The following is a 20,641-nucleotide window of genomic DNA, read 5'->3' as shown; positions in this document are numbered from 1 at the left end:
GACCGCCAGTACTCCACACTTGGACTCCCTCTAGCTCTGGCCCGTCTTTGCTTTCCTGTCATGTGGGCTAACTAAACTGTCTGAATCCAGATAGCCATGTTCCCCCTCTGGGAAGTCTGTAGATCTACCTTCCGCCACCAACAGTGCAATGCTTCCCACTGTGTGAAACCCTGCCTTCCTGTGCTCTCCTGTAGCACTGCGGTACTCCTGTCCCTATGCTCTGCCTGTAGCCTGGCCACTCCATGTGCATTCTATACCCCCATTTTTTGTTTCCCTGTCCACACCTTGTGTCTTTATAGGACCTGCACCACCTCTGGAGGGTGCACTGTAGTCCATCCCCGCATGTGAATCGCTGCTGCCCAACCAGGTAGGCTCCCCAAAGTCTACCCCTTCTCCGACCCAGTGCCCCCTTTTGCATTCCTCAGCCCTCTCCCACCTGTTGTTTTATGGATGCTTTGCCCTCTCTTACTCTTTTAGCTTCTGTATCCTTGTCTTCACTGCCACTCTTGCTAGGAGCTCTAGGCACGGCATCTGCCTGTGGTTCTCTTCTCATTCTCTCTCGATGTGCACTCTTGCTGTGTTCTGCCTTTCCTGTGTGTATATTACCACTCTCAGTGCCTTTCATCTACTCTCTCGGGTTGCGCATTAACAGCTTCACTGCCCTTTTTTAGGTGTCGCCTGTCGATGCGCATGTGCATCGAGCTTGCGAGACTATGGGGGCTTAAACAGTCTTTAACCAACTTGCAAGGAATCGTGGCGATTCCTTGCAGTGCCCGTGAAATTCAAGCTTAATGCGCATGTGCATTGAGCTTAAAAGCACGTGCACATGCCCCCAGCCGCCTGCTTGCATGTATTTTCCCTCAGCCGCACTCCTCCCACACCCCGCTCCGCCCCCTCCCCTGCCTGCCGTGTCGCATTTCTTAAGTTCCCTCAGCCGCACTCCAGACCCCTGCTGCTTTCACACCCTCTCCCCGCTCCGCCCCCTCCCCTGCCCGCCGTGTCGCATTTCTCCTCCCCCCTCCCCTTCTCTGCCTTCCCTCCGTCTTGTTTTTTTTTTTTACCCGCTCCGCCCCCTCCCTTTTCCCCGGAGTCACTTATTCCTCTGAAGAAATGACACAATGCTTTTAACAATCTCACAATTTGCACTCTGTACCACTACCCCCTCTCTTCTCCCCCTTCCTCTCTCTCACTGCCCCTCCCTTCTTTGTGTGCGCATGCACCACGTGAAATCCCAGCGAAAAGTTAGCAGCGCTGAAACCCTCCCAATCTCAGCCCGCCAGAATCGCTCTGGATGAAGGCAAAGCTTCTAGTGGCTCCCTAAGCTGTTTTCCTCTTACATACTCGGCTCAATCAGCGCTGCCGCACGGAAGCATTTTTTTCCATTTATTCCTCTCCACTCCGCCCCCTCCCTTTTCCCCGGAGTCACTTATTCCTCTGAAGAAATGACACAATGCTTTTAACAATCTCACAATTTGCACTCGTGTACCACTACCCCCTCTCTTCTCCCCCTTCCTCTCTCTCACTATCCCTCCCTTCTTTGTGTGCGCACGCACCACGTGAAATCCCAGCGAAAAGTTAGCAGCGCTGAAACCCTCCCAATCTCAGCCCGCCAGAATCGAAAGCTTCTAGTGGCTCCCTAAGCTGTTTTCCTCTTACATACTCGGCTCAATCAGCGCTGCCGCACGGAAGCATTTTCTCCATTTATTCCTCTGAAGGAATGACACAATGCATTTCCCGATCTCACAATTTGCACGTGTGTAGTTGAAGTTGATCCCAAAACATGCCCTTTCACATGAAAACCGTTTCTTCTCCCTTTTTCACAAGCGAGGGATCATCCCAGGTAGGAGGGACCAGAGGGAGAAAGAGAACCGCAACGCCTCATTCTTTTCTCGAACCCTCACTCTCTCTCTGCCTGCATTGCTCAGGTTTCCCTCTCGTCTTTTGTCTAGATCATTTCCATCTGCCCCTTTGCAAAGCTGGTTCCGTCTCTTTTTTGCTTTCCTTTTCACCCGTCTCTTTTCTGTCATTCTGTATTTTCTGTTTGCCTCTCTCAACTACAAAGAATTTGACAACTATGAAATTCACACACAAACATATAAGCCCCTTCATACAGACTCATGATCACTTTAACAGAACAGATGCACCCCCCTCCCCCACCACAAAGCGCGTCCGCTTCATTACTTCATGCGCGGCCTCTCCTTAACCTAATCTACCTCACCATCTATTCTGTGTTGTCAGACTGGAAGGCACCTTCGATGCATCTGCTACTATTTGCTTGACGTCCTGCGCGCTCCTCTCATCCTGTGTCCTACAAGTCCCTTCTTTTATTTTAATTAAATACCGGACCATTTACTTGCAAAAAAAAAAAAATACAGACTGCAAGGCGCCTTCAGTGCATCTGCTACTATTTGCTTTAACACAAACTAACACTTTACCATACTGCACTTCCTGCTTTCTCCCTCCCTACCTCCCTTTTTCTTGAGTCCCTTCTGCTTTAGCTACATGCCACTACTATTTGCTTGCCATCTTTCGTGCTCTTAACCCTCCCTTTCTCCATTAAGCCCTTATTGTTTTTTTATAATACATCATACCATTTGCACACAATACTACCTTACTCTTACGCAACTGCTACTATCTTCTTCTCTCCCTCCCTGTCTCTACCTACTACAGCATCCATTTTAATATAACAATTTGGAGCTGTACTGCAACTTTTGTATTTCTACTACTTCTCATTATTGTTTACTTGTTTTTATGTTATTACAATGCTACAATTGTTAGTTATTTCTGTTAAATAACACGACAACACACAAAAACAATTTAGTTCGCCTCTACAAATATGCTCACATTCCTTTTGCCTTCCATAACTTTACTGTCAACAAGTTGCTGCTCTTATATCTTTTGCCCCCCACTCTTCCTTATCCATACTCTGCCATTCACCCATACAATCTTCCTTCACACACACAATACTTTTGAAATAACTTTCTCGCATATTACCTTTTAGCACTCCATACTAACAAGCATTTTTGCTGCCTACTCCCACAGTCCCCCGCAGCCCAAACTCACACTTTGCACAAAACTCCATATTGTATTAAAATAGCGTGCCACTTGCCAGCCGCAATTAACCTCCTGGTCCAAGTACGCTCACCCCTCCCCTGGAGGGTTTAAATGCGCGTTGTTTGTGTTGAGGAAGGTCACGTGAGCACTCTCTGCAACAGCCCACCCCCAAAAGGCACGTGCTCATCTCCCAGCTGGGTGCTGCTTTGACACAGGCCGACACTTCCTGCCGTGCGTTCCTTGCCCCCACCCCGAAAGAATTTGAGATGGCATGTTTGACCTCCGACCTTGCTTATCCATCCCAGTCCTCTTCTGTTCTTAATTTCAGCTTCTATACCCCTGCACACCAACTGTTTGAAAACCACGTAGGGTATACTTATACTGGGTTAGACTTTGGCACGTCAGTAATGGGTTTATCTTTTTGGGGGTGGAAATAGGGGAAGAGGGTGTTATGCCAGGCACCCTTTGAGGCCTTATTGCCTCCTTGTGCTTTCACCAACACATCCACCATCACCTCCACATCCACCACCACCACATCCACCACCACCACATCCACCACCACCACATCCACCACCACCACATCCACCACCACCGCATCCACCACCACCACCACACCCACCACCACCACACCCACCACCACTACATCCACCACCACATCCACTACAACCACCACCCCATCCACCACCACTACCACCACCACCCCATCCACCACCACCGCCGCATCCACCGCATCCACCACCACCACATCCACCGCATCCACCACCACCACATCCACCGCATCCATCACCACCACATCCACCATCACATCCACCATCACATCCACCATCACATCCACCATCACATCCACCATCACATCCACCATCACATCCACCACCACATCCACCACCACATCCACCACCACATCCACCATGACATCCAACGCCACATCCACCACCACATCCACCACATCCACCACCACTTCACCACCGCATCCACCACCACATCCACCACTCATCCACGCAACGCCACTCACACACGCAACGCCACTCACACACGCAACGCCACTCACACACGCCACTCATCCACGCAACGCCACTCATCCACGCAACGCCACTCATCCACGCAACGCCACTCATCCACGCAACGCCACTCATCCATTTGCAAAACCAAAAAGGTCAAACTCTTCTATTGCGAGACCTATTGCATTTTCAATGCTTGTTCTTCTCTTCTCTTGCATTACCTCTCCCACTGACCTCTTCCCTTCCTAAGTGTGCAGTAACACTCTTGCTGTTGTCCCTACTGACCTTTTTTAGATGTGCATTCACATTTTCACTTTCTTCTTCTGCTCCATCAATATGTGTTTTAACATTTTGCAATATTATTATTGTTCTGCCCTCTAAGTGTACATTAACAATACCTGTATTCCTTCTGTTTTGTCTAGTTGTGAATTAACAGGCTGAGTCTTCTTGCTTTCTCTAGGTGTGCAGTAACAGGCTCAATGTCTTACTCTCTCTGTGCATTAACATTCCCACTATCTTCCTGCTCTCTCTAAGCGGGCATTAACACTGGGAAATTGCTCACTGCCTCTCCCACTGTCTAGGTTTGCATTAACACTTACTACATATGCTAAATGTGCACTAACACTCACTGTCTCCCGCCTGTTCTTTCTTGGTGTCCATGAACACCCACTGCCTACCTCCTACTTTGTCTGTTTTTGCATTAATAATCTACTGTCTTAATGCTGCTCTTAATGCCCACCTAGACCAAGCAGAAAGGCAGTAACAGGCTCAGTGCTTTCCTCTCGCTAGGTGTACACTGGCACTCACTGTTGACCTCTCTCTGTGTGCATTAAGTTCTACTGTCTGCTTGTTCATGAATCCTCTCACTCCCCCTCTCTCTCCAGGTGTTTATTAGCACTCACTAACCCCTTTCTAGGCATTCATTAACACTCTCACTGCCCCTCTCATGGTGTGCATTAACACTTTCTCTTTCTTCCGTCTTCCATAGGTGTGCATCAACACTTACTGGTTCCCCCTCTCGTTAGGTGTGAATTAACATGTATTTTCAGTGTCTTCCTCATGCTTTCTCTAGTTGTGCATTAGCACCCTCTGTATTCCTATCACTCTCTCTAGGTGTGCATTAGCACCCTCTGTATTCCCATCCCTCTCTCTATATGTGCATTAGCACCCTCTGTATTCCCATCCCTCTCTCTAGGTGTCCATTAGCACCCTCTGTATTCCCATCCCTCTCTCTAGGTGTGCATTAGCACCCTCTGTATTCCCATCACACTCTCTGTGTGTGCATTAGCACCCTCTGTATTCCCATCACACTCTCTATGTGTGCATTAGCACCCTTTGTATTCCCATCCCACTTTCTAGGTGTCCATTAGCACCCTCTGTATTCCCTTCTCTCTCTCTAGGTGTGCATTAGCACCCTCTGTATTCCCATCACACTCTCTAGGTGTGCATTAGCACCCTTTGTATTCCCATCCCACTTTCTAGGTGTCCATTAGCACCCTCTGTATTCCCATCCCTCTCTCTAGATGTGCATTAGCACCCTCTGTATTCCCATTACACTCTCTAGGTGTGCATTAGCACCCTCCGTATTCCCATCACACTCTCTAGGTGTGCATTAGCACCCTCTGTATTCCCACTATACACTATAGGTGTGCATTAGCACCCTCTTTATTCCCATCACACTCTCTAGGTGTAAACTAACACCCTCTGTATTCCCATCCCTTTCTCTAGGTGTGCATTACCACGTTCTGTATTCCCATCCCTTTCTCTACGTGTGCATTACCACATTCTGTATTCCCATCACACACTCTCTAGGTGTGCATTAGCACCCTCTGTATTCCCATCCCTTTCTCTAGGTGTGCATTACCACGTTCTGTATTCCCATCCCTTTCTCTACGTGTGCATTACCACATTCTGTATTCCCATCACACACTCTCTAGGTGTGCATTAGCACTCTCAGTATTCCCATCACACTGTCTAGGTGTGCATTAGCACCTTCTGTATTCCCATTTCTCGCTCTAGGTGTGCATTAGCACCCTCCGTATTCCCATCACACGCTCTAGGTGTGCATTAGCACCCTCTGTATTCCCATCACTCTCTCTAGGTGTGCATTAGCACCCTCTGTATTCCCACCCCTCTCTCTAGGTGTGCATTAAAACCTCTGCATTCCCATCTCTCTAGGTGTGCATTAAAAACCTCTGTATTCCCATCTCTCTATATATAGGAGTGCATTAGCACCCTCTGTATTCCCATCCCTCTCTCTAGGTGTGCATTAGCACCCTCTGTATTCCCATCCCTCTCTCTAGGTGTGCATTAGCACCCTCTGTATTCCCATCCCTCTCTCTAGGTGTGCATTAGCACCCTCCGTATTCCCATCACACGCTCTAGGTGTGTATTAGCACCCTCTATTCCTATCCCTCTCTAGGTGTGTATTAGCACCCTCTGTATTCCCATCACTCTCTAGGTGTACACTAGCACCCTCTGTATTCCCACCACACACTCTAGGTGTGCATTAGCACCCTCTGTATTTCCATCACACTCTCTAGGTGTGCATTCGCACCCTCTGTATTCTCATCACTCTCTCTAGGTGTGCATTAGCACCCTCTGTATTCCCATCACTCTCTCTAGGTGTGCATTAAAAACCCCTGTATTCCCATCTCTCTCTCTCTAGGTGTGCATTAAAAACCTCTGTATTCCCATCCCTCTCTCTCTCTCAAGGTGTGCATTAAATAACATATGTATTCCCATCTCTCTCTCTAGGTTTGCATTAAAAACCTCAGTATTCCCATCTCTCTCTCTCTAGGTGTGCATTAAAAACCTCTGTATTCCTATCACACACTCTAGGTGTGCATTAACAACCTCTGTATTCCCATCTCTTTCTAGGTGTGTATTAAAAACCTCTGTATTCCCATCTTTCTCTCTGTGTGCATTAATAACCTATGTATTCCCATCTCTCTCTCTAGGTGTGCATTAAAAACCTCTGTATTCCCTTCTCTCTCTCTAGGTGTGCATTAGCACCCTCTGTATTCCCATCACACACGCTAGGTGTGAATTAGCACCCTCTGTATTCCCATCACACACACTAGGTGTACATTAGCACCCTCTGTATTCCCATCACTCTATCTAGGTGTGCATTAGCACCCTCTGTATTCCCATCACTCTCTCTAGGTGTGCATTAAAAACCTCTGTATTCCCATCCCTCTCTCTCTCCCAAGGTGTGCATTAAAAACCTATGTATTCCCATCTCTCTCTCTAGGTGTGTATTAAAAACCTCTGTATTCCCATCTCTCTCTCTCTAGGTGTGCATTAAAAACCTCTGTATTCCCATCTCTCTCTCTAGGTGTGCATTTAAAACCTCTGTATTCCCATCTCTCTCTCACGGTGTGCATTAAAAACCTCTGTATTCCCACCACTCTCTCCAGGTGTGCATTTAAAACCTCTGTATTCCCATCTCTCTCACGGTGTGCATTAAAAACCTCTATATTCCCATCTCTCTCTAGATGTGCATTAAAAACCTCTATATTCCCATCTCTCTCTAGATGTGCATTAAAAACTTCTGTATTCCCATCTCTCTCTAGGTGTGCATTAAAAACCTCTATTCCCATCTCTCTCTCTAGGTGTGTATTAAAAACCTCTGTATTCCCATCTCTCTCTCTAGGTGTGCATTAAAAACCTCTGTATTCCCATCTCTCTCTCTAGGTGTGCATTTAAAACCTCTGTATTCCCATCTCTCTCTCACGGTGTGCATTAAAAACCTCTGTATTCCCATCACTCTCTCCAGGTGTGCATTTAAAACCTCTGTATTCCCATCTCTCTCACGGTGTGCATTAAAAACCTCTATATTCCCATCTCTCTCTAGATGTGCATTAAAAACTTCTGTATTCCCATCTCTCTCTAGGTGTGCATTAAAAACCTCTATTCCCATCTCTTTCTCTAGATGTGCATTGAAAACCTCTTTAATTATATTACTCTCTCTGGGTGTGCATTACCACCCTCTGTATTCCCATCACACTCTCTTGGTGTGCATTAAGTCTCACTCTGTCTCCTCTCTAGTTGTATGTTAACACTCTTACTCCCTCCCTCTCTTCTCTCTCTAGATTTGCATTAACATTCTCATTGTGTCCGCCTCACTCTAGGTGAGCATTAACATGCGCACGCGCTTCCATTTCTCTGTATGTGAATGAATACCTGTTGTTTTCCTCTTGCTTTGTGTAGATGTGCACTAACAAGCCTAGTGTCTTACACACTCTAGGTGAGCAATACTAGATGTGGTGTCATTATCTAGAACTACAGTTGCTCTCTCTAATTGTGCATGAACACACTCATTTTCTGATGCATACTTCTGACCGTAGATGCTTTCTGAATCTAACTCGGTACCAGGCTGGATCCTGTGACTTTTGCAAGAGCTCCTGCATGGGTGGGTGGCTTCATCCGCCTCCTTCCAGACTCTCTCATGCCTCAGGGCATGATGATGCATCTCTGCATGTTGGCACTACACCATGTTCTGACATCAGTTCCTTTTTTCCATGCCCTTCAACTTGGATCCAGAGCTCTCCTTCAACTTTTTTTTAGCAAAGTATATTTGCTTCTCCTACCTTTTTGGAAGCGTATAGGAATGTCTCCCCTAAAGATGGCAGCCTTAAAACCATGTTGTGTGTGCCACAAACAGATTTTTTTTTTACAGAGCAGCATAATATCTGTAGTGCTTTAGTACCAGGCACAAACACAAGTCTTGTGACAAATGCATCCAGATGCACTCTCGGGTTGCTTGTGTTCCGTTTCAGGGAGGACCTGGCCTGGCAGTTCTGGATTGACTGTTCCTATTGGAACATGGTCAAGACTGATTTGCATACAGCTGTGTCCAAACCGGGGTGATGTGGTACCAATGGACTAGGATGCGTCCAAGCAACTACACGTGGCTGATATTAAGTCATATAGTCCATCCACCACGTTTTTGATAACTTCAGCACCCTAGCACCATCACGAAGTGGGAAGCCAAACTCTGTGTCATAGTTCTTTCCATAGCAGGTTGCGGCCTTCAAGAAGGCCATGCTGCAGATGTTCAAATTCATTCTGACTCCCTCTGGAGAGCAGTCGGGCTCAATGGAACTGCCAAGCCACCAGTCAAACTTCGTTTGGTGTGCCTTACCTGCACCGACTGACACAAAACGGTTAACCTTCGCCAGTTGTCTGTCTCTACCTCTCTTCGTTACGCTCTCCTCCATTAGCGCTGCCTCAGGCTACATTGATGCCGGTTCCAGAACTGGCTCCAGCCCCGTATTCCAGTGCACCTTCGGCAAGAGTTAACTCTGAGTCACGCTACACCATATTTGATGCGCAATCATATGTGAAGGGAAACTGACTTTTAATTCCTCTACCTCCCCAGCAGTATTTTTACTCTGCTGTTGACAAATCATGCCAGTATCCTCTCCAGATAAGTGTTGCTGTTGGTCGTAAACGTGGCAATTTGGATTGTGTCTGAGGTAGGCGGTAAATGGGTTGTTACTCGCAGTACTCCCTAATCCCTAAGAAGGATGGGGGCTTAAGACTGATTCTAAATCTTAGGTTCCTAAACTGATGCCTCAAGAAGTTCAGGTTTATGACCCTCATTCATGTTCTCCTGGCATTTGACCATTCGGATTGGATGTTGTCCCTGGACCTACAGACTAGTACTTTCATGTTCCCGGATCTGCAATCCCACAGATGTATCTCCATTTTGGGTTTTGGGTCAAATTTGACTTTATTGTCCTGCCTTTGACTTACTTCAGCAGTCAAGGCTTAGCAAAGGTCATGTCGATTGCTGCAGCCCAACTACTCCGGTCAGAGCTCGCTGCAGCAAGTTTCCAACCAGACGCAGAACATAAAATGCTTTTATTGTCTATCCTGGGTTTTTTCATCAACCAGTCCAAATCTCATCTTCAACATTTGAAGAAGATGGTCCGTTATTTGGCCATTTTAGGCACAGTCCCCTTGAAGGCTTTTCTGCCATTGCAGTGACTTCAGGACACACAGGCTAGTATCTGTATGCTTCAGGCTAGAACTACTGTTCCAGTGTTGATAGTTCTGTAGTAGGGGATCTCTGTGTATAGTCATAATCTAGTGAATAGTCCCGCCCATGTGCGTGGACCCCGGAGCAATCAAAATAATCTCTTAAAGTGTCGAAAAAATGCAGACCTGCACAGACACGTAAGAGAGAATTAAAGACAGATAATGCAGCCTATAAAACAGGCTACACTGTCCAGTACTTCAACTAGAAATTCCACCAAAAAATCCACAAAACAGCAAAGCCTGTACAGATTTCCCTTGCTTCAGCAGCAAAAACCCTCTGGAATGATAGAGAGGAGGATCTGGACAGACAAGCCCCATAGGCTGCCATTATGTGGCTCAGAACAGGATACTGTGCCTTTAAGAGAACTTTCCAGAACTTCACAGTATCCCAGAATGCACTGCAGGTCCCTTTTACTTTCAGTTCTTTTTTCCGGCTCCTGCAAGCAGGACCCTGGAGCATTGAGCTCTCCCTTTTCAAGGGTTTCTTGGTGATTTTTCACTATTAATTTCGTTTTGAGTGCTTCTAAAGTACTTTAGTGCTGTTCTTGGTTTTTGCTCCTTTTTGATGTCAATTATGCCTGCATTATTTGACAAATCCCCGGAGTGCTCCAGGAAGAAGGCCAAATCGGATTCCCATGAGGTGTGTATCCTCTGCCTTCCCTCTTCCCATGTCCCAGAGGAGTGTGAGATTTGTCAGGGCTTCTCTGGCAGGACCCTGAAGGAAAGAAAGAAGATCAGGCTTCAGGGACTCGAGGACAGAAGGCTGAAGGCGCAAGGTGGGTCTGGAGGGGCTCCTTCTGCCCATGCTGAGGCCTCTGGGGGGCTCCCCAGGAGCAGGAAGACCAGCAAACGTGCCCACTCTCCATCTGGGTCGATTGCAGCGACCACGCCGTCGAGAGGAATGACTACGATCTGTTCCCCGTCCCCCCAGGGCTCTGGGGCGAAGCACCGTCGGCACTCGACGTTGAGGGATGTGCACAGACCGCCGTCGAAGTCTCCGGTGACGATTTCGTCGTCATCCTCTTCGGTCTCGACGTCGAGTGATCAAAGTCGAAGGGCCCGGCGTCGGGGCTCGCCGTCGAAGCGACACCGCCATTTGCCGTCGGCGAAGAGGAGGAGAACATCGCCGTCGAGGCGGAAGAGGTCGAGGTCGCCGTCGAGGCGGAAGAGGTCAAGGTCGCCGTCAAGGTCGCGGTCAAGGTCGCGGTCGATCGCCGTCGAGGCGCGAGAGGTCGCCGTCGAGGCGCAAGAGGTCGAGGCGCAAGAGGTCGCCGTCGAGGCGCAAGAGGTCGCCGTCGAGGCGCAAGAGGTCGCCGTCGAGGCGCAAGAGGTCGCCGTCGAGGCGCAAGAGGTCGCCGTCGAGGCGCAAGAGGTCGCCGTCGAGGCGCAAGAGGTCGCCGTCGAGGCGCAAGAGGTCGCTGTCGAGGCGCAAGAGGTCGCCGTCGAGGCGCAAGAGGTCGCCGTCGAGGCGCAAGAGGTCGAGGCGCAAGAGGTCGCCGTCGAGGCGCAAGAGGTCGAGGCGCAAGAGGTCGCCGTCGAGGCGCAAGAGGTCGCCGTCGAGGCGCAAGAGGTCGAGGCGCAAGAGGTCGCCGTCGAGGCGCAAGAGGTCGAGGCGCAAGAGGTCGCCGTCGAGGCGCGAGAGGTCGAGGCGCAAGAGGTCGCCGTCGAGGCGCGAGAGGTCGAGGCGCAAGAGGTCGCCGTCGAGGCGCGAGAGGTCGAGGCGCAAGAGGTCGCCGTCGAGGCGCGAGAGGTCGAGGCGCAAGAGGTCGCCGTCGAGGCGCGAGAGGTCGAGGCGCAAGAGGTCGCCGTCGAGGCGCGAGAGGTCGAGGCGCAAGAGGTCGCCGTCGAGGCGCGAGAGGTCGAGGCGCAAGAGGTCGCCGTCGAGGCGCAAGAGGTCGCCGTCGAGGCGCAAGAGGTCGCCGTCGAGGCGCAAGAGGTCGCCGTCGAGGCGCAAGAGGTCGCCGTCGAGGCGCAAGAGGTCGCCGTCGAGGCGCAAGAGGTTGCCGTCGAGGCGCAAGAGGTCGAGGCGCAAGAGGTCGAGGCGCAAGAGGTTGCCGTCGAGGCGCAAGAGGTCGAGGCGCAAGAGGTCGAGGCGCAAGAGGTCGAGGCGCAAGAGGTCGAGGCGCAAGAGGTCGAGGCGCAAGAGGTCGAGGCGCAAGAGGTCGAGGCGCAAGAGGTCGAGGCGCAAGAGGTCGAGGCGCAAGAGGTCGAGGCGCGAGAGGTCGAGGCGCAAGAGGTCGCCGTCGAGGCGCGAGAGGTCGAGGCGCAAGAGGTCGCCGTCGAGGCGCGAGAGGTCGAGGCGCAAGAGGTCGCCGTCGAGGCGCAAGAGGTCGCCGTCGAGGCGCGAGAGGTCGAGGCGCAAGAGGTCGCCGTCGAGGCGCGAGAGGTCGAGGCGCAAGAGGTCGCCGTCGAGGCGCGAGAGGTCGAGGCGCAAGAGGTCGCCGTCGAGGCGCGAGAGGTCGAGGCGCAAGAGGTCGCCGTCGAGGCGCGAGAGGTCGAGGCGCAAGAGGTCGCCGTCGAGGCGCGAGAGGTCGAGGCGCAAGAGGTCGCCGTCGAGGCGCAAGAGGTCGAGGCGCAAGAGGTCGCCGTCGAGGCGCAAGAGGTCGCCGTCGAGGCGCAAGAGGTCGCCGTTGAGGCGCAAGAGGTCGAGGCGCAAGAGGTCGCCGTCGAGGCGCAAGAGGTCGAGGCGCAAGAGGTCGCCGTCGAGGCGCAAGAGGTCGCCGTCGAGGCGCAAGAGGTCGAGGCGCAAGAGGTCGCCGTCGAGGCGCAAGAGGTCGCCGTCGAGGCGCAAGAGGTCGAGGCGCAAGAGGTCGAGGCGCAAGAGGTCGCCGTCGAGGCGCGAGAGGTCGAGGCGCAAGAGGTCGCCGTCGAGGCGCGAGAGGTCGAGGCGCAAGAGGTCGCCGTCGAGGCGCGAGAGGTCGAGGCGCAAGAGGTCGCCGTCGAGGCGCGAGAGGTCGAGGCGCAAGAGGTCGCCGTCGAGGCGCGAGAGGTCGAGGCGCAAGAGGTCGCCGTCGAGGCGCGAGAGGTCGAGGCGCAAGAGGTCGCCGTCGAGGCGCAAGAGGTCGCCGTCGAGGCGCAAGAGGTCGCCGTCGAGGCGCAAGAGGTCGCCGTCGAGGCGCAAGAGGTCGCCGTCGAGGCGCAAGAGGTCGCCGTCGAGGCGCAAGAGGTTGCCGTCGAGGCGCAAGAGGTTGCCGTCGAGGCGCAAGAGGTTGCCGTCGAGGCGCAAGAGGTTGCCGTCGAGGCGCAAGAGGTTGCCGTCGAGGCGCAAGAGGTCGAGGCGCAAGAGGTCGAGGCGCAAGAGGTCGAGGCGCAAGAGGTCGCCGTCGAGGCGCAAGAGGTCGAGGCGCAAGAGGTCGCCGTCGAGGCGCAAGAGGTCGAGGCGCAAGAGGTCGCCGTCGAGGCGCAAGAGGTCGCCGTCGAGGCGCAAGAGGTCGAGGCGCAAGAGGTCGCCGTCGAGGCGCAAGAGGTCGAGGCGCAAGAGGTCGCCGTCGAGGCGCAAGAGGTCGCCGTCGAGGCGCAAGAGGTCGCCGTCGAGGCGCAAGAGGTCGAGGCGCAAGAGGTCGCCGTCGAGGCGCAAGAGGTCGCCGTCGAGGCGCAAGAGGTCGAGGCGCAAGAGGTCGAGGCACAAGAGGTCGCCGTCGAGGCGCAAGAGGTCGCCGTCGAGGCGCAAGAGGTCGCCGTCGAGGCGCAAGAGGTCGCCGTCGAGGCGCAAGAGGTCGCCGTCGAGGCGCAAGAGGTCGCCGTCGAGGCGCAAGAGGTCGCCGTCGAGGCGCAAGAGGTCGAGGCGCAAGAGGTCGAGGCGCAAGAGGTTGCCGTCGAGGCGCAAGAGGTTGCCGTCGAGGCGCAAGAGGTTGCCGTCGAGGCGCAAGAGGTTGCCGTCGAGGCGCAAGAGGTTGCCGTCGAGGCGCAAGAGGTTGCCGTCGAGGCGCAAGAGGTTGCCGTCGAGGCGCAAGAGGTTGCCGTCGAGGCGCAAGAGGTTGCCGTCGAGGCGCAAGAGGTTGCCGTCGAGGCGCAAGAGGTTGCCGTCGAGGCGCAAGAGGTTGCCGTCGAGGCGCAAGAGGTTGCCGTCGAGGCGCAAGAGGTTGCCGTCGAGGCGCAAGAGGTTGCCGTCGAGGCGCAAGAGGTTGCCGTCGAGGCGCAAGAGGTTGCCGTCGAGGCGCAAGAGGTTGCCGCCGAGGCGCAAGAGGTCGCCATCAAGACACGAGAGATCGACGTCGAGGCATGGAAGACGGTCTACGCCGAGGAAGAGACGCTCGACGTCGAGGGGCCGACGCTCGCCGTCTGGTCACCGTTCTGGTCACCGGTCGACGTCGAAGAAGCGGGAGAGGAGGCCTGATGCCATGGGAGGCTCTCCGACGTCCCAGGCTGGTGGTGGATCACCGGGCTCGGTGTATTCCGAGGTGTATTCGCCTTCGCAGGTTACGCCTCCACCGCCATTGCCGAGGGGTCCCCCTCCGAGGGTTTCTACCCCTCCTCCTTTGCCTCCGCTTCCGCAAACCGTACCTCAACCTCAGGTGCCACTGAAGCCTCCTCCGGTTCAACCGAGGTCGTTTTCATTGCCCAGGTTTCCGACACCTCTCAAGGGGACTCCTAAGCCGCAGGCCCAGGCCAAACCTAAGACGCCCGCGCGGTGGAACCGGCGGATCGCCTGAGGCCTAGGAAGTAAAGATCGCGAGCCGGACGGAGAGGAAGATCTAGGAGTCGGCGCAGATCCTCCACTAGATCTAGACGCCGCCATAGGAGGTGAGGATCCAGGTCCCGCACGGACTCCTCCAGGACACGATCCTATTCGCCGACCTTGTCGGATTCCCCGGGGACAAGGGTGTGTCCGGTGGACAACATCAGCACGTTCCAGGAGGTTCTCCTGAGGGGGGCGACAAAGTTGGGCATCACGGTGACGGCTCCTACACCTACGACGTCCGTGATATTTGAGACACTTCACAAGAAGCATTTGTCTCGCCCCCTGCTGACGTTAGTGCCAGGTTTGGTAGAACCTGCGGAGGAGCTGTTCCTTACGCCAGCGGTGGTGAAGGCTGCTCCCTCCCGACTTCTGAAGAAGTACAGGGCACCGGATTCGGACCCGGCTTTCCTGCGGATGGATCCAGTACCCGACTCTGTTATAGAGACACTCTACCTCCCCGTCCTCCACCGTGCCGACCGGATAAGGAAAGCCGATGGATCGACTCGGCTGGGAGGAAGGCTTGTGGGACTGCTTCCACTACCATGAAAGCCTCCAGCGATTCGGCTTTGCTGGGGCGGTACGACCGTGCCCTGTGGGATTCCCTGCAACAGTTCACAGATCTTCTACCACGAGACAAGAGGGAGGACTTCCTAGAGGTCCTTAAGGAAGGGATGCTGGTTTCAAACCAGATCATCAGCGCGGCTGCGGATATCTCTCTTTTGGGAGCCCATGGTTATTGTCATGGGATCAACCAGCGCCGTCCTGCTTGGCTCAGGCTAACGTCACTCAAGCCGGAGGCCCAGCAGCGAGTGGCCAATCTGCCGTTTTCAGGAGAAACTCTGTTCGGAAAACATGCCGATGATGAGATGGCCCGCATGAAGGCGGAGGCAGAGACCCTGACGGCGGTGGGCTTGGAGAAGCCCAAGGAAAAGAAGTCCTACCGACCGTTCTAGAGACGGTTCGGTGCACAGGGCAGAGGGCGAGGACAGTCTTCGGGACAGCAGCAGCAACAACAGCAGCAGTTCCGGAGACCCTTCCAGAAGCGCTAGAAGGGTAGAGGTGGACAGCAGTCCTCTACAGCTAACAAAGGCCCGGCTGGGTCTCGACCCTGAGCGGTTACTTCCCCTTCATCGTTACCCGCTCCGGTGGGGGGGGGAGCGTTCAATTTTTTTCTGGCAGAGTGGAGAAAAATTACTCCGGACAAGTGGGTGCTGAATATTGTTTGCAATGGATACAGTCTTCGATTCACCAGCCCTCCTCCATCGATTCCTCTGGTCAGCTCGCAGTATCAACTGCACGAGCTCCAGGCGGAGGCCGATATCCTGTTAAGGAAAAGGGCGATAGAAGACGTACCTCTGTCTCAAAGAGGAAGAGGTCTGTACTCCCGGTTCTTTCTGGTCCGCAAGAAGGACAAGAACGAGTTCAGGTCCATTCTGGACTTGCGACAGGCAAACAAGTGGATTCGCAGAGAAAGGTTTCGCATGCTGTCGTTGCATCAGATTTATCCTCAGTTGCAACAGGGAGACTGGCTATGTGCAATAGACCTACAGGATGCGTACTTCCATGTGCCCATTGCACACAAACGCAGGAAGTTCCTGCGATTTCTAGTCGGCACCAATCACTATCAGTACACGGTACTTCCATTCGGGCTGAAGTCCGCGCCGAGGACTTTCTCGAAGTGCATGGCAGTGGTAGCGGCACACCTGAGGAAGAACAAGGTGTTTGTCTACCCGTACCTGGACGATTGGTTGATCAAGGCCTCCTCCTTCTCGGAAGCTCAAGCGCACTTCCAGAAGACGTGCGTTCTTTTGAACAAGCTGGGGTTGCACATCAACATGTTCAAGTCTGTCCCGACTCCGGTCCAGTGCATTCAGTACTTGGGGGCCACCATTGATACGATGTCAGCAAGCGTGTCTCCTTCGGAGTCGCGACGATTATCACTCCTTCGGAAGGCTCAGGCTCTTATGACCACTCCATCTACAACAGTGAGGACGGTGTCTTCTCTACTGGGATCGATGGCCTCTTGTATCTTCCTGACGCCACATGCGCGGCTGCACATGAGACCGCTGCAGGAGTGCTTGGAGGATCAGTGGGACCAGAGGAGAGGATCTTGGGACGACAAGATACGACTGTCTCTGCATGCTCTTCAGTCTCTGAAGTGGTGGTGTTCAGCGGAGAATCTCCTCAGAGGGGTTCCCTTCCACAAGGACATTCCCACTCAGACTATCGTGACGGATGCTTCTCTCCAGGGCTGGGGAGCGCACTCCGGAGACTTACAGATTCAAGGGACGTGGTCCCCGACGGAGTCCACGTACCACATCAATTTCCTGGAACTCAGAGCTGTTCACTTGGCACTGAAGGCCTTTCACCCGTCCTTCCAGACCAACTCTCTGCTTGTACAGACGGACAATACGACCACGATGTATTACCTCAACAAGCAGGGGGGCTCGAGATCACGCACCCTGTCGCAGGAGGCGCAGGCGATCTGGCACTGGCTTCTGGCCCGAGGACTGACGATAACGGCTACCCATCTGCCAGGTGTGCAGAATGTTCAGGCAGACTCACTGAGCAGACTGATACAGGAAAACCACAAATGGGTCATAAACGACGAAGTACTAGGAGAAGTCTTCGCAAGGTGGGGGACCCCAGACGTAGATCTGTTTGCCACCGCAGAAAACAGCAAATGCCGAGACTTCGCCTCCAGGTACTATCAGCCGGGGACGCTGGGGAATGCGTTATGGATCAACTGGTCGAACAGCTTTCTGTACGCTTTTCCACCCATTCCCCTGATTCCGACGGTTCTCATCAAGCTGTCCCAGTCCAGGGCGCGGATGATACTGATTGCCCCGGAATGGCCCAGGCAGTGGTGGTTCATGGACCTGCTTCGCCGGTCTCTCCTTCCTCACATGAAGCTGCCGTGCAGGCCGGACCTTCTCACGAAGTTCGGGGGGCAGATGTTGCACCCCAACCTCTCGTCTTTGAGTTTGGCAGCATGGCTCCTGAGATAGTGCAATATGGCCATCTTAATCTCCCGGAAGATTGCATGGACATACTGAAGGAGGCTAAGCGACCTTCCACTAGGACTTCTTATGCTTACTAGTGGAAGAGGTTTTGCATCTGGTGCAAGTCCAAGAACTATGACCCGACGACATGTAAGGAAGATGTCATCCTTCCATATCTTCTACATCTGGCGCAGTCTGGCCTTAATGTCCATTCCATTAAGGTCCATCTGGCTGCATTGACTGCCTACAGGAAATGCCCTTCACAGACTTCCTTCTTCCAGATCCCTGTGATCAAAGATTTTTTGGAAGGCTTGAAGAAAGTGTTCCCTCCTGTCAGGCTTCCTTCGCCTTCATGGGAATTGAATGTGGTGCTGTCCAGATTTATGAAGGAGCATTTTGAACCTGTTCATAAGGCTTCGTTGCAGCACCTGTCCTGGAAGGCGGCGTTCCTCGTGGGCATCACATCGGCCCGCAGGGTGAGTGAAATTCAGGCGTTGTGTTGCCAAGAACCTTATACTGTATTTCATGCTGCTAAGGTTGTTATGCGTACTCACCCTAAATTTCTTCCCAAGGTTATTTCTGATTTTCATGTCAACCAGACTATAACTTTGCCTACGTTTTTTCAGAATCCTTCATCTCCAGCGGAAAGGTCTTTACATTCCCTGGATGTTAGGAGGGTGTTGACATTTTATCTGGATAAAACCAAAGATATTCGTAGGTCGGACCAGTTGTTTATCAACTATGGATCAGTCAGGTCGGGTCTTGCTACCTCTAAGCAGTCCATCTCGAGGTGGATTGTGTCCTGCATACAATTGTGTTACCAAAAGGCTAATAAGACCTTAGGGGGCAAACCTAAGGCTCATTCCACCAGGGGCAAAGCTGCCACGACGGCTTTGCTTCGTAATGTTCCCATTGCAGAAATCTGCAAGGCAGCCACTTGGAAGTCGGTCCATACCTTTGCTAAGCATTATTGCCTGGACACTGATGCCAGAGCAGACGCTCAGGTTGGGCAGGCTTCGCTGCGAAATCTGTTCGCACAATAGTGGTGTTATTTCTCGTTCTCCACCGCCGCTTTGGTGTGGGGATGGGCTTGCCATTCTATTCACTAGATTATGACTATACACAGAGATCCCCTACTACAGAAGTAGTTGTTTCTGTCCTGTAACTCCAGTTCTGTAGTAGGGGTATCTCTGTTATAGTCATAAGCGCCCGCCCTCCTCCCCGGTGGAGAGAGAGAGAGAGATATTCATGTAAGGAATGCTACAGGTCTGGCGTGTTACGCCTTCAAAAAGAACTGAAAGTAAAAGGGACCTGCAGTGCATTCTGGGATACTGTGAAGTTCTGGAAAGTTCTCTTAAAGGCACAGTATCCTGTTCTGAGCCACATAATGGCAGCCTATGGGGCTTGTCTGTCCAGATCCTCCTCTCTATCATTCCAGAGGGTTTTTGCTGCTGAAGCAAGGGAAATCTGTACAGGCTTTGCTGTTTTGTGGATTTTTTGGTGGAATTTCTACTTGAAGTACTGGACAGTGTAGCCTGTTTTATAGGCTGCATTATCTGTCTTTAATTCTCTCTTAAGTGTCTGTGCAGGTCTGCATTTTTTCGACACTTTAAGAGATTATTTTTGATTGCTCCGGGGTCCACGCACATGGGCGGGACTATTCACTAGATTATGACTATAACAGAGATACCCCTACTACAGAACTGGAGTTACAGGACAGAAACTACTCCTTCTCAGGCTACTTGGGCTGCTGCCGTAACGCATCTCCTGCTGGTGCGTGTATATATTTCACTCACTTCCTGCAGTCTGTCAGGGTGCAGTTTTCCCAAGTCACATACTGTTTTCTTCCTCCATCGTACCCACCATTTTAAGTGAGTGATGTTACACCTCCCCTATGGGTGGTGCAATGTTTGCTTGTGCCACATGCTTTGGGCCTATATAGAGGTGGTTGTTGCATTGCCATGCAGCGGGCACTCCAAAGGCAAGCTCATCTGCACTCCACTGCCTGATCACCTCCAGGCACAAGCCCTTTTGTTATCAGCTCTACTACAGATGGTCGTCAAGCGTCTGACAAGTACGGCTTCCCCTTCTTCTTGCAAGGCTATGGTTCATGAAACCAAATCTATCATCTACCATGACCACAGTGCACTCCTTTGCCTTATTTTGTCTTACTGTGAAATAACTGAAGTCCTTAAGACTACACTAAAGAACAACAACATGGAATCATACAAAACGATATACCTAACATAAAGAACACGCTACCGTGAACGAATATACCGCATTGTATGAACAAGCAGGGAAGAGATTGCCTTTATGAGTTCTAATTTACAGAGTGATCGATTAGGGTCACGCCATTTAATTACAACGTTAGGTATAGCGTTTTGTATGATTCAATGTTGTTATTTGAGGACTTGATTATCAACCAGTGTTTAACTCCTCAATCTGGAATAGCAGTATTATGACAATTGAATAAGACATATACTCATGGGCAACAACCGCAATACATATATTTATTTGTTTGAATGAATAATATTTTGAAGTACATACATGATCTGAGACCTATGATTAATTAGCTTCTTGTTTATTATTTCTATAGACCACTGAGGAAGGGTCCATGAAGTGACCCGAAATGCATTGGGTGATAATTCATGTAAAGTGTAAATAATGATTTGAACAAATGAAGAATTCATGAAAATAATGAAAATAAATAAGATTAAACCTATTACGAAGAGGTTTTATGGTCATTTGGAAGGTTTTTGAGTATTGATAAGGAACCCAGCAGTTCCCTGCAAGAAGTGCGCACATTCCACAGGGAAGGACATTCCTAACCAGATCAGTTTCAATTATGATTTCAAGGCACT

General features: G+C 51.8%; 1 protein-coding gene across 1 annotated transcript in view; it reads left to right on the top strand.

The window, feature by feature from the left end:
* GYS1 (glycogen synthase 1) overlaps positions 1-20,641 on the top strand; it is a 228,707-nt gene that overhangs the window by 180,081 nt on the left and 27,985 nt on the right. The window lies entirely within an intron of this gene.

The sequence above is a fragment of the Lissotriton helveticus genome, chromosome 7 (genome assembly GCF_964261635.1).
Source record: "Lissotriton helveticus chromosome 7, aLisHel1.1, whole genome shotgun sequence".
Classification (NCBI taxonomy): Eukaryota; Metazoa; Chordata; class Amphibia; order Caudata; family Salamandridae; genus Lissotriton; species Lissotriton helveticus.
This window is presented reverse-complemented; position numbering and strand designations above follow the sequence as displayed.